Genomic DNA, 15,264 nt, shown 5'->3' with positions numbered 1-15,264 from the left:
ACATGTAGAACGAGGCATCACGCCCTGTTAGGCGATATTGCATTTTTTTCCGGACATAGACAACGCAGTTAACGGCTAGGTACTCATTTTACATCTGAGTATAGTGAGAGAATGTGAGTAAAGAGCCTTTCCCAAGGACTCAACTATACGCCGAGCGAGCGAGGCTTGAACCCAGGACCTTCCGATCCGAAAGCGAGTGCCATACCACTAGACCACACAACTACACATAGAATATACAGACTCAAGTTTGATTTGGCTACAAAATTGAACAGATTCCGTGAGCTTTTCGACGCTACATTTATGTCAGAAACCCGCCATATGGAACGAAACCACATTCCACGTTTCAAATAAATAACACCCTCGCTATGGATGCTATGCGTGCGTTTAGACAAAATACTCACAGCATCCGCCAGCCAAATTTAACATACACATTATACTAACACACAAAATTGTGTGTGTAACCTTAAAAGTTTGTAGCCAGATTGGTATAATTTACTGAGAACTCTAAAAAAAAAAAAAAAAAAAAAAAAAAAAAAAAAAAAAACAAAACAAAAAGCTGAGTGACGTCAACTTCGTTCCTTCCATACTGCCGTCCTCCGTATTTAAAAAAAAAAAACAAAACAAAACAAGCAAATTTATCTTAGAAATTGTGGCCAGAGAAATCGTCCTTCAAATTATTATCAATCGATAAAGATGACAGGAATCTTGTCCAAAAAAAAAAAAAAACAGAAAAAAAACACACACAAAAAAAAAAAATAAAAAAAAAAAATAGAATAAACAAACTCCCGCTCAAACCCGGGAATTCAAAGACATTTTTTTTAAAATGTGTATTTTTTGTCTTTTCATGGTTTTGAACACACAGCCCTCCGTACAAGCCGTGGAATGTTAGTCATTAAAGGTCTCATTGAAACGCTGGGTTCGAAACCAGGAGACAAAAAAATATATATAATTAAAAAAGTATCCCCCTGACATTACTAATTTCACCCATTCGATCATTAATCGCGCTTGCTATAGCTTGACGTTAACAATATTTGAACTCTTGTCAACCCAACGTTCAACAACCTTACACTAGTTTTTTTTTTTTTCTATAAATGAATATTGAAGTCAAAATGTCTGCCCCTAAGACACATGACAACTAGGAGTGACCATATTATAAATGTATTTTTTGGATGAATTAATCCATTAAAATTTGATCCAAACTCCCCACGCTATTTTGCATGCATGTCTATCATTAGTAACACATTAATTGCAAAAACACGTGATCGCTAAAAATAAACAACAGGGGTCAGCGAAGTGAAACCCTGTCACTTTTTTTTTTTACCTTTTATTTACCGATGTAAACAAACACTCCAGTCGGAATTAAAAATATAATTATCCAGAATTCACTCAACTAGTTCAAAAAATTAATCCAAAAGGAACTTTTAACCCGAATTGACGCCAAAACAAGCAAACAGCTGTTTACATACACCACGCTATACAAATGTATTCACAGAAATTATTCGCGTAGGAGACGATTTTTTTTCCTTTTCTTCTTCTCTGGTTCTTTTTCTGTCTATTTTTCCCCCAAGACTGGCAGCCCTCTCGCTGTTCCTTTCGGCTTCTGTTCCGTGCCTATTTCTAATATGTTATCGTCACTGGTGCTACAACTACTACAGGCACTTCAGAGCGAGAGAGAGAGAGAGACAGACAGAGAGAGAGAGAGGAGAGGAAGAGAGAGAGAGAGAGAGAGAGAGAGAGAGAGAGAGAGAGAGAGAGAGAGAGAGAGAGAGAGAGGAATTTCCTTGATGACAGAACTGCATGCGCGCGCGAGTGGCGGTCGTGAGAGCAGATGACGGGAGTCTGTGGTTTGGTTTTGGTGATTGAGTGTGAGCGGAAAAGGGAGATAATAAATGATGTTGTGGTCTGGAACTGAAACTGGTTGGATGGATGGATGGATGGGTGGAGAGGAGAGATAAATGAAGGAAAAAGAAAGACGTAAATTAATAGTATCTCTCTCTCTCTCTCTCTCTCTCTCTCTCTCTCTCTCTCAAACACACAATCACTCACTCACATACACTCACTCCTCTATCGCCCTCTCTCTCTCTCTCTCTCTCTCTCTCTCTCTCTTCCTCTCCCCCCTCTCTCTGTCTGTCTGTCTGTCTGTCTCTCTCTCTCTCTCTCTCAAACACACAATCATTCACTCACTCACTCACATACACTCACTCCTCTATCTCCTTCTCTCTCTCTCTCTCTCTCTCTCTCTCTCTCTCTCTCTCTCTCTCTCAAACACAATCACTCACTCACTCACTCACTCACATACACTCACTCCTCTATCTCCCTCTCTCTCTCTCTCTCTCTCTCTCTCTCAAACACACAATCACTCACTCACTCACTCACTCACTCACATACACTCACTTCTCTATCTCCCTCTCTCTCTCTCTCTCTATCTCCCTCTCCCTCTCTCTCTCTCTCTCTCTCAAACACACAATCATTCACTCACTCACATACACTCACTCCTCTATCTCCATCTCTCTCTCACTCATTCACACACTCTCACTCTGTATCTTTTCTTCACACTCACACTCTATCTGTCAATGTCCCCCCCCTCTCTCTCTCTCTCTCTCTCTCTCTCTCTCAAACACACAATCATTCACTCACTCACTCACATACACTCACTCCTCTATCGCCCTCTCTCTCACTCATTCACACACACACATACACACACTCTATCAATCAATATATCTCTCACACCCACACACACACACACACACACGCGAGCGCACACACATACAAACAATTTGTGCAGCGTTGCTCAGCGTTACGGTCTTTGTTTCGTACTCGAAGGGCACCGAGTTCGAATCGCTGTGAGGCCTTGAGCAAATCACTTCGTCCAAGCTCAATTTGCGGCGCTGAACTACTAGAGACACATTTCTCCTAGGGGATGAATAATGCTGTCCTCAGATTAAAACAAAACAAAAAAAAAGAGCACATTTGTGACCTACCGTATCAAATCGGTATTATGTCGGGATCCACTCGGTAAGGAAAACTGAATTCATAGCCACAAATATCCACCTTGGGTTTAATTTCTGTACGTTCTGGTGGAGTATAAAAACTATTTCTTGCTTTGCAAAAACTTCTAAGGTCCAATATCTCATCATTCTATCTCTAAATTCACTTTTTGGTGTCTGAATCATCCCGACATAATACCGTTTTGAGACGGAGGGTCACATTTGTGACCTACCGTATTGATACGGTTTGAAGCGGTATTTTGTCGGGATCCACTCGGTAAGGGAAATTGAATTCATAGCCACAAATATCCAACTTGGGTTTAATTTCTGTACGTTATACTGGAGTATAAAGACTATTTCTTGCATTGCAAAAACTTCTAAGGTCTAATTTCTCATCAATCTCTCTCTAAATTCACTTTTTGTGGTCTGAATCATCCCGACATGATACCGTTTTGAGACGGAGGGTCACATTAAAAAAATTATGACCAGAAAATTTGTCCTTCAAATAACGATCGATTAAAATAACCCTCAGAAGATAAAAAAAAATCGATAACAGCCCGGATTGATCTCTTTCTTCCCTTCCCTTTGATCGTGAATCGAGCGGTGTGTCTTTCTTACGAAACCTGCCAAAACCCGCCGAAACCCGCCGAAACCCGACGACACCCAACGAAACCCGACGAATCCCGACAAAGTTATGGGAAGTAGGTAGCAGTGAGGGGTGAACCTGGAACTCAGGGAAGTGTACACCATTGGGGAGTGAACCTGGGACTGAGTTTCGGCGGGTTTTGTAAAAAAGAACTAGTGCTTTTTTACGAAACCCGGCGAAACCCGACAACATCCAGCAAAGTTATGGGAAGTAGACAACTGTGGGGAGTGAACCCGAGACTCAGGGAAGTGTACACAAGTCGGGAGTGAACCTGAGACTAAGGTTATCGGCGGCTTTCGGCGGGTTTCGTAAAAAAGACACACCCCCTTTGATTGTGAATCGAGTGCTCTACCAACTGAGCTATCGAGAACCTCATTGATTAATAAACGATACTTAACTCTCTCCATACCAACCATTTTCCGGATTGTCCCCAAAACTTCACACCAAACCTACACAAAAATAAATTTTTTTCACCCAAACACTAAAGCTGTTGGTTCTTGCTATCCATATTTCTTTAATAATTTTTTTTTTTAAATTGATCTTTATATAGCGCAATATCCACTAAATGTGCTCAAAGCGCTTGACAAGGGGTCCCTGGTCAACAGCAACATTTAACACGTAGGACGGGACATGCTTCCTGTTAGGCGATAATACAATTTTTCGGACAGAGACAACGCTGTTAATGGTCAGGTACTCATTTTACACCTGAGTACGGTGAGAGAAAGTGAGTAAAGAGCCTTTTCCAAGGACTCAACTATGCGCCGAGCGCGAGGCTCGAACCCAGGACCTTCCGATCCGAAAGCGAGTGTCATACCACTAGACCACATAGCCGCACTGCTAAACGATCTCTTCAACACAGTGTTTATATACTTTAACTATAGCAAACATTTTTGTTCAAATATTATAATGATGTACAAAAAAAAATAAATTATTTCACTCAAACACAAAATCTGTTAGTTCTTGCTATACATATTTTCTTTCTGCTAAACGATCTCTTCAACACAGTGTTAATATACTTTAACTATAGCAAACATATTTGTGAAGAAATGAAGAAGTATGGAAAAGAACACAGCAGAAACCAGTGGGAGAGGAAATAGGAAGAAGACGATGGAGGTGGATTGGACACACGCTTAGAAAGAATGACTCAACTATAACAAAGAAAGTATTGGACTGGAACCCTCAGGACAGAAGATCAAGGGGAAGGCCACGAGGAACGTGGAGAAGAATTAAAGAAGCTGATATACAGATAAGTGGTAAGACCTGGAATGAGATTAAAAAGTTAGCTCAGGATAGAGAAGGATGGAAACTGTCTGTGGCATATACCCTGACCCAGGGTGAAAAAGGCAATGATGATGATGATGATGATAATGATGATGATATAGAAGGATGGAAACTGTTTGTCTGTGGCCTATACCCTGACCCAGGGTGAAAAAGGCAATGATGATGATGATGTACAAAAAAAAAAAATTAGAATGAGAAAAATGTTGGCTGCATCGTAACGAATGTGACAATTTTGCTACGGGTGGTAACAAATAATATGAAATTGAATGTAAGCTTCAATTTTATTAGAAGAACAGATCAAATGAACGTTTCGGGTTTCCCCGTTATAAAAAAAAAACAGGATGAATGAAACACTACAGATGAATGAGAGAATGTGGTTGTAGTGGCGTCGTTACGATGAATAAACAAAAACTTTGGTTGGCAGGAAATAGACTTCATATGTGACCGCATGTCTTAAAACGATATTAAGTCGGGATGTTTAAGATGCTGTAAATAGAATTTGTAGCCAGAAATATTGAGCCTACGTTGAGTTTATATGCTTTATAGAGGAGAAGGAATATCATATTTTACTGTGCTAAATACCAACGTTTTATATTTTTGACCATTTTAACTATAATTTGACTTTTTAGCATCTGGTCCATCCCGACAAAATACCGTTTTGAGACGAGGGGTCACAATATTATTTATTTCTTCGAGCTTCGAACAGCAACATTTACATTATGGGTGGTAAGAAGCGGGTTAAGCTCTTGCTTTTTTGGAATTCCTGACGTGTTCCCAAACGTTATATTACAAGCTTGTAAGTGGGCGAATCCCAAACGACAGAGTGTCAGAAATCTTTTATTCTATTCCTAAATTGTGACCCTCCATATCGAAGCGGTATTATGTCGGGATCCACTCGGAAAGGGAAATTGAATTCATAGCTACAAATATCCAACTTGGGTTTAATTTCTGTACGTTATGGTGGAGTATAAAGACTATTTCTTGCATTGTAAAAACTTCTAAGGTCCAATTTCTCATCATTCTATCTCTAAATTCACTTTCTGGGGTCTGAATCATTCCGACATAATACCGTTTTGAGACCGAGGGTCACAATTGATTCCAATATGGAAGTCGGTTTGGACGAATTCAATCCCTCGTGGGGGCGGGGACCTACACTCCTCTAAGCTTGGAGAGAAGTTGCCAGGCTTTGATACCAGTAAGAGGAGACACTGGGTGGCTGCGAATCGGCTTCGGTCGAGGAGCTGCCTAACGGCAAGTGCGCTACATCGGTGGGGTCTTTCTACCTGTCCAATATGAACACGCTGTGGGCAAGAACCTGAGACGGCAGAGCATCTAGTCGAAAGGTGTGTTGTGACGATGCTACCCGGCGGGTTCGCGACGGTGCACGAATGCGGACCGGACTTTGCTGATTGGGTCGATCGTCATAACATAGTAGTGTGAAAACCATAAGAGGCTGCTGCCATCTTTACAAAAAACAAAACAAAACAAAAAAAACAAAAAAACAACAAAACAAAACAAAAAACAATACAAAAAAAAAAACAAACAAAGACATTAACTTTTATATAGCGCAATATCCACTTAATGTGCTCAAAGCGCTTTATAAAGGGTCCCTGACCAACAGCAACATTTAACAAGTAGGACGAGACCTGACGCCTGTTAGGCGATATTACAATTTTTTCCGACAGACATGAGTGACAACGCTGTTAACGGCCAGGTGGTACTCATAATTTTACACCTGAGTACGGTGAGAGAATGTGAGTAAAGAGCCCTTTTCCAAGGACTCAGCCATGCGCTGAGCGAGGCTCGACCTCAGGACCGTCCGATCCGAAAGCGAGTGTCATACCACAAGACCACATAGCCGCCCAAATTAAACAGATAGTAGATAAAAAACTTAATAAAAATCATCTAAATAATAGATACCTCTTTTGTAAGAATAATTATTAACTGTAGTGAAATTCAACGCTTGATAATCTGACGTCACAAATAATTGGATTCAATAGTAACGTTGACATTGATCTTCAGGGTTCTTGTAACGTTGACATTGATCTTCAGGGTTCTTGTAACGTTGACATTGATCTTCAGGGTTCTTGTAACGTTGACATTGATCTTCAGGGTTCTTGTAACGTTGACATTGATCTTCAGGGTTCTAGTAACGTTGACATTGATCTTCATAGTTTTTTGTAACGTTGACATTGATCTTCAGGGGATTTTGTAACGTTGACATTGATCTTCAGGGTTCTAGTAACGTTGACATTGATCTTCATAGTTTTTTGTAACGTTGATACCAATTGACTCTGGAGCCAGGGAATAGAGCAATATCCACTTAATGTGCTCAAAGCGCTTTACAAGGGGTCCCTGACCAGCAGCAACATATAACATGTAGAACGAGACATGACGCCTGCTAGGCGAGAATACATTTTTTTCCGACAGAGACAACGCTGTTAACGGCCAGGAAATCATTTTACACCTGAATAGGGTGAGAGAATATGATTAAAGAGCCTTTTTCCAAGGACTCAACGATGCGCCGAGTGGGGCTCGAACTCAGGACCTTCCGATCCGAAAGCGAGTGTCATACCACTAGACTACATAGCCGCACTAAAAAAAATGCTGTGTCTTCTATCCCATTATATTTGTTTTCTGAGTTGGTTCTTGACTTTGCCTTGGAATGGGATTATATGTTACAGTGAATGAGATCATCAGGCGGATGGTGAAAAGTTTTGAACTGAGATATTGCCAAATGTAGTTAGAAGGTCATTTTTAAAAATCCATGGTAGTTCTTGTCACAAATGATTAAATCAACCCTTTTTGTAAATCTTTGGGAAATATCAACGTTTAATTTCACTTCAAAATATATTTTACAGCTAGTCAAGTTGAAAAAGTATGAAATTTGAGAAAAGTTGTTGGATACCTTTCCCATACATTTGACCATAACTTTATGAAAAATCACCCGATTTACTTCAAATAAAGATTAAAATACTCTGGCAAGCATATTCTTTCAGATAATGCAAAAAAAAAAAAAATGTAAATCCAAAATTTTTACATTCCGACTGATTATGTCATTCACTGACACATATGCTTTTATCCTAATCCTAATCCTGACAGGAGTTCTTGGCTTAGAGGGAAACAGTCAAATAATAACTTTGGGAGGGGGGGGGGGGGGAATTATATTTTTTCCTTGTAAATCATCACTCTGTAATGTACTGATCATTTTAATTGTTATTTTGAACATATGTTGTTTGTAAACATTTGAATTTGAGTTTGTTCCTCTTAGTGGGATCCTATGCTGGTGTCTGGAAGAGACTTTTAGGTAATCTCAATCTAAGTACACTGATGGTATGCTTTTGGATTCTACGTCTTACTTTTTTAACTTGGGGTGGGGGGGGGGGGGATGAAGGGGGGGGGGTGAAGGGGGGGGGGGGGTGAAGGGGGGTAAAGGGGGGGGGGGGTTAAGGGGGGGGTGAGGGGGTGAGGGGGGGGGGTGCTTTCTATAATTTTTTGACTATCCCATTGTCTTCCTGACTCGGATGACCTTTACGACTTGCAAGCGCCGTAAAGCCATTAAAAACAAACAAAAACAAAACATACTCATACGTTTGCCAGGGAGGGCTTTTTGTAACGATGACAAGAGTTGACTCTGGAGGCAGGGGAGGTCATTCTGGGGGGGGGGGGGCAACGTGGCTCAGCCGTACGGTCTTTGCTTCGTACCCGAAAGGTTCCGAGTTCGATCACCCGCCCTAGTTCAACTGGCGGCGCTGCACTGCGGCTGATGCCTGGGTTATTCCAGTCTTCCCTTGGAATAGACCCTAGAGAAAAATTTCCCTGTCGGACGAATAAAGGGATTTTAAAAAAAAATTAGTATTGTTGTTTCTCCTATCTTATCTGTTTTCATATTCTGTGTTGCTTTCTGTTTTTGTCTTGGAATGAAATTTATTGGTTTTGTTCTGGTCCCGACCGGAGTCCTTAGCTGGGAGGAAAAATTGAGAGTTATGATATACAGCAATACCCACTCGAAGTCTCAAAGCAAGGGGTGGCAGGCCAACAACAACATTTAACATGTAGGACGAGACAGACATGACGCCTTCGGACATAACAACGCTGTTAACGACCTGGTACTCATTTTATACCTGAGTCGGTGAGAGAATGTGAGTAAAGAGCTTTTTCCAAGGACTCAGCTATGCGCCGAGCGAGGCTCGAACACAGGACCTTCCAATCCGAAAGCGAGTGTCATACCACTAGACCACATAGCCGCACATTTATAGTAATAGACTATAGAAATAGTAATAGGGAATGAGATTAGCGGAAGAGTAGCGTCCCTTGATTGGAAGTCACCGGCGGAGAAGTTATTAGAGAGTGAACGTCATATTGGTTTTGCGCATGCGTCACTCGTCCTCGCTTCCGGTGAAAGCGGCATGAGACACTTCACCGAAAGCGAGGACGAGAGAGACGCATGCGCAAAACCATGTTGACGTTCTCTCTATAAGGTGACGTCCACTCAAGGGACGCTACTCTTTCGCTAATCTCATTCCCTATAGTATTGAGAGGTGGTTTGTTAGTTTGTCTATTTTTAAAAAAATCATCTTTCTGTTTTGTACTTTTATAGTTACTAGTTTTGAAAAAACTAGTTGTCCCTCGAATACGGAAAAATGCTGGAATGAGATCCTTTTCTCATTTCGGACCCTCTGTTTGGAACGCCTTACCACAGAGCAGTTATGAAAAATAAACTTTAATTTATTAATTTTTTTTAAAATATATTTTTGAGTGTATCATTCATAGAGGGATTATTTTTCTTGTCCGTTTGTGGTGGAACTTTTGACCAGACCTGCTGCCCAATGCTACGAAAAATTCGTAGATTTACTGCAAAGACGATTTTGATTCCTTAAATGTGACCCCTCGTCTCAAAACGGTATTATGTCGGGATGGACCAGATGCTAAAAAGCCAAATTATTGTCAAACTGGTCAAAAATATGAAACGTTGGTATTTAACACAGTAAAATATGATATTCCTTCTCCTCTATAAAGCATATAAACTCATTTTAAGTCTGATATTTCTGGCTACAAATTCCATTTTCAGCATCTTAATCATCCCGACTTAATACCGTTTTGAGACGAAGGGTCACAAATCTTGTTGAAAAGGAGAGTTTGGTGGATTCATCATCATCCATCGTGGCTTGTGCTCTTGAGCACGTTGCCGGTCAGCTGTCTCCACGAATCACGATCCATGTCCATCCATGTCCATCCATCATCATCCATCGTGGGTTGTGCTCTTGAGCACGTTGCCGGTCAGCTGTCTCCACGAATCACGATCCATGTCCATCCATGTCCATCCATCATCATCCATCGTGGCTTGTGCTCATGAGCACATTGCCGGTCAGCTGTCTCCACGAATCACGATCCTCTGCGGTGCGCATGAAATCTGTGTTGCTTTTAAAAGCACATTTGGCCATTCTTAGGTTATTTTAATAAGTCATTCTTTGTCTTTCTTCCTCTAGCTCTCTTTCCTTCGATCATCCAGATGTTACCAACTTTTCTATTCCATCTCTTCTCCACCCATGTCCCAGAAACCGTAACTGCCTCTTTCTGATGGTATCGATCAACATTCTTCCATTTCTCACCTTCTCCAACACTTCCTCGTTCGTACACCTGTCTGTCCATGATACCCTCAACATTCTTCTATGCACCCACATCTCAAATGCCTCTAACCTCCTCGTACATTCTTTGTCAAGCGTCCACGTTTCACAATCGTATAAAAAGGTATTTATAACAACATTGATTGATTTGAAACTGTATATTTAGGACTTTGGAACGCATTTCGATTATGCTGAGGGCAAATCATTGATTTGGAATGTTATTGATTGTTATTGAGGTTTTCATTCTTCCTCTTGGAAAATACGAAATTTTTATATTTTAATTTGGCAGCTCTGCTTTTTTTGGTCACGTCAATATGTGACCCCTCGTCTCAAAACGGTATTATGTCGGGATGATTAAAATCCTGAATATTGAATTTATAGCCAGAAATTAAACTTGGGTTGAGTATGTTATGTTTTATCGAGGGGTATGATATCATCTTTTAGTGTGCTGACTAGCAATAATTCAGAATTTTGATCAGTTAAGCTATAATTTGTGACCCTCCGTCTCAAAACGGTATTATGTCGGGATGATTCAGACCACAAAAAGTGAATTTAGAGATAGAATGGTGAGAAATTGGAGCTTAGAAGTTTTTGCAATGCAAGAAATAGTCTTTATACTCCACCAGAACGTACAGAAATTAAACCCAAGTTGGATATTTGTGGTTATGAATTCAATTTCCCTTACCGAGTGGATCCCGACATAATACCGTTTTGAGACGGAGGGTCACATTTGACTTTTTAGCATCTGGTTCATCCAGACATAATACCGTTTTGAGACGATGGGTCACATATAGGCCCATGAATGGATTTCTCGTGGAATCGTGACAAAATTGTGCGGCTATGTGGTCTAGTGGTATGACACTCGCTTTCGGATCGGAAGGTCCTGGGTTCGAGCCTCGCACACGGCGCATAGTTGAGTCCTTGGAAAAGACTCTTTACTCACATTCTCTCACCATACTCAGGTGTAAAATGAGTACCTGGCCGTTAGCAGCGTTGTCTTTATCCGAAAAATTGTAATATCGCCTAACAGGCGGCATGTCTCGTCCTACATGTTAAATGTTGCTGTTGACCAGGGACCCATTGTAAAGCGTTTTGAGCACATTTAGTGGATATTGCGCTATATAAAGCTCAATGATATAAAATTAAAAATCGTCTGTTCCCTAGGATGACCTAGTTCCATTGTCTTGCTTTTTTCTGTGGTGCTTTTAAAAAAAACTTGAGCTTTTATATAGCGCAATATCCACTAAACGTGCTCAAAGCGCTTTACAAGGGATCCCTGGTCAACAGCAACATTTAACATGTAGGACGAGACATGACGCCTGTCAGGCGATATTACAAATTTTTGGGACAGAGACAACGCTGTTAACGGCCAGGTACTCATTTTACACCTGAGTACGGTGAGAGAATGTGAGTAAAGAGCCTTCTCCAAGGACTCAACTATGCGCCGAGCGAGGCTCGAACCCAGGACCTTCCGATCCGAAAGCGAGTGTCATACCACTAGACCACATAGCCGCACAGTGTGTTTTAGGCAGAATAACTTTGTGCGGCTATGTGGTCTTGTGGTATGAAACTCGCTTTCGGCTCGGAAAGTCCTGGGTTCGAGCCTAGCTCGCTCGGCGTATAGTTGAGTCCTTAGAAAAAAAAAACAGCTCTTTATTCACATTCTCCCTCCGTAACCAGGTTTAAAATGAGTAACTGAACGTTAACAGCGTTATCTTTGTCGGACAAAAATTGTAATATTATCTCCTAACAGGTGCCATGTCTCGTTCTATATTATACGTTAGTGTTGTTGTCGGTCTGTGACCCTTTGTAAAGCGTTTTGAGCACGTTTTGTGGATATTGCGCTATATAAAAAAAATAACTTCAGCTCTTTGACTTTCCCCTATCAACTTCCATTTTACTGGCACTGAAATGACCCAATAGTGTTGCAAGCTCCGTAAAAATCATAAAAAGAAAAATAAATAAAATAAAATAAAAAAATAAAAAGACGAGTGAAATAAAAATAAACTCTCATTTCACGAGGTACTAAAAATAGGCATGAATCGACCCGTAGCCATTATATCCTGACACTGAAATCCAAAAAGACTGGCATTTTAACGTCATTATTTGTTTTTTTGCACCGTCTAGTGAGTTGTCGTTAGTAGAGATCATGGAAACAAGATATTTCATTGGTTGAACTATTGAATACAACTCACGATTTGTTTTCTTTTGTGGCAAAAGACTGGCATTTTGACGTCATTTTTTGGTCAGTGTCAGGCTATAACTTTACGATGGCCGCGTTCGACCACAGAGTTCTGTGGATGCGACGCATGTTCGACAAGGGAGACAATTAAGTAATTATATTTTAGTGCAAAATTTATAAATAGGTTATATCCCTTACTTTTGGAAGATATAGAAAAACATGACTTCAGAGGAAAATTCTTCTGAACGAAATGAGATGATAGGCGGAAAAAAAAAATTAATTACAATTTTAAGAATTGAAAAGAAGACTAAAACAATGGGTGTGATGTTCTTTCCATTTGGAAGGTCTTGTCGCCAGTGACATGCGCTGAGTCCGACGTGTACATATATACAGGTCTGACATCCGAACACAATTATTGGCCTTGTTTAACATTGTTGTCATTAAGAATATTTAATTTTGAGTCATTAAAAAGAAAAAAAAGATTTCCATAACAACAATGAGCCCATAATGAATTGGATTATCAGAACTTCAAAAACGTGCACGGCGGAGAGCCATATCTGTCTCATGGGTTTATTGTTTTATTTTTTAAAATAACACACGCACACACACACACACACACACACACACACACACACACACACACACACACACACACACACACACACACACAGAGCGTGGTTCATCCATTGCTTGTGTTGTAGAGGCAAACCAGTTACTGGAGCTACGTGTACGTAGATCCTGAGGCTAGGTGCCCGGTTACCGTGTACGTAGGCACTGCTTTATTTTATTTCCGGTGGCACTTATTCCACATTCAATTTTCATTTCTGAAATTTACGAGACCATAATAATAGGCTAGCACTATTCAGTATCTGATACTGAATAGTGGTTTTGCACTATTCAGTATCAGATACTGAATAGCGGTTTTCCACTATTCAGTATCTGATACTGAATAGTGGTTTTGTACTATTCAGTATCTGATACTGAATAGTGGTTTTGTACTATTCAGTATCTGACACTGAATAGTGGTTTTGCACTATAATACGGTGTTGTTGTTTTTTCCGAAACCTGACAAAGAGGCAGCCGTGGGAGTGAATCTGGGACTCAGAGGAGTGTACACCTGTGGGGAGTGAACCTGGGACTGGGTTTCGGCGGGTTTCGTAATAAAAAGCAATTACTTTTTTACGAAACCCGACGACACCTGGCAATATCCGACAAAGTTATGGGAGTTAGGCAGCAGCGTGTGTGTGTGTGTGTGTGAGTGTGTAAGGGAGGGGGGGGGAGGGAGGGATGAACCTGAGAACCAGGGAAGTGTACACCAGTGGGGAGTGAACCTGGGACTCTGGGTTTTGTAAAACAGCAGTAACAAAATGGGGGGGGGGGGTTACTTTTTTACGAAACCCGACAATATGCGGCAAACTTGTGGAAAGTAGGCAAAGCGTGGGACTGGACCTGAGACAGTGAAGTGTACACCAGTGGGGAGTGAACCTGAGACTATGGTTTTCGGCGGGCTTCAGATAATTTCATATAAAAGCAATTACATTTTTATGAAACCCGACGAAACCTGGCAATATCCGAGAAAGTTATGGGTAGTAGGCAACAGTGGGGAGTGAACCTGAGATTCGGGGAAGTGTACACTAGTGGGGAGTGAACCTGGGACTGGTTTTCAGTGAGTTTTGGAGGAAAAAAAAAGCAATTACATTTTGTTTACGAAATGCGCCAAATCCCAACAAAATGAGGCAAAGTTATGGAAAGTAGGCAAATAATGGGGAGTGAACGTGAGACTAAGGGAAGTGTACACCAATGGGGAGTGAACCTGAGACTATGGTTTTCTGCGGGTTTCAGCGAGTTTCACATAAAAGCAATTACTTTTTTACCAAACCCGACGAAACCTGGCAATATCCGACAAAGTTATTGAAGTAGGCAACAGTTGGGAGTGAACCTGAGCTTAGGGAAGTGTACACCAGTGGGGAGTGAACCTGAGACTATGGTTTTTGGCGGGTTTCAGCGAGTTTCACATAAAAGCAATTACCTTTTTATGAAACCCGGCAATATCCGACAAAGTTATGGGAAGTGAGGCAACAGTGGGGAGTGAACCTGAGATTCATGGAAGTGTACACCTGTGGGGAGTGAACCTGAGACTCTGGTTTTCGGCGGGTTTCAGCAAGTTTCACATAAAAGGAATTACCTTTTTACGAAACCCGGCAATATCTGACAAAGTTATGGGAAGTAGGCAACATTGGGGGGTTAACTTGAGATTCATGGAAGTGTACACCAGTAGGGAGTGAACCTGAGACTCTGGTTTTCGGGGGTTTCAGCGAGTTTCATATAAAAGCAATTACTTTTTTTCGAAACCCGACAAACCTGGCAATATCCGACAAAGTTATTGAAGTAGGCAACAGTGGGGGTGATCCTGTGATTCAGGGAAGTGTACACTTGTGGAGAGTGAACCTGGGACTCTGGATTTTGTAAAAAAGCAAGACCAAGGGAGAGGGGGAATTACTTTTTATCGGAACCCGCCAAAACCCGACAAAGTTATGGGAA

The 15,264-nt window shown here is 41.0% G+C and overlaps 1 protein-coding gene across 1 annotated transcript in view; it reads right to left on the bottom strand.

The window, feature by feature from the left end:
• The window catches only part of LOC144960807 (CUGBP Elav-like family member 3-B), a 354,925-nt gene extending 353,272 nt beyond the window's left edge, over positions 1–1,653 (bottom strand). Inside the window, exon 1 of the mRNA XM_078894148.1 lies at positions 1,322–1,653. The gene's annotated coding sequence lies outside the window, so the exon portion shown is untranslated. The remainder of the gene's footprint in view (positions 1–1,321) is intronic.
• Between the last annotated feature and the right edge of the window lie 13,611 nt (positions 1,654–15,264).

The sequence above is a fragment of the Berghia stephanieae genome, chromosome 15 (assembly GCF_034508935.2).
Source record: "Berghia stephanieae isolate SIO BIC M18660-M18661 chromosome 15, UCSD_Bste_1.3, whole genome shotgun sequence".
Classification (NCBI taxonomy): Eukaryota; Metazoa; Mollusca; class Gastropoda; order Nudibranchia; family Aeolidiidae; genus Berghia; species Berghia stephanieae.
This window is presented reverse-complemented; position numbering and strand designations above follow the sequence as displayed.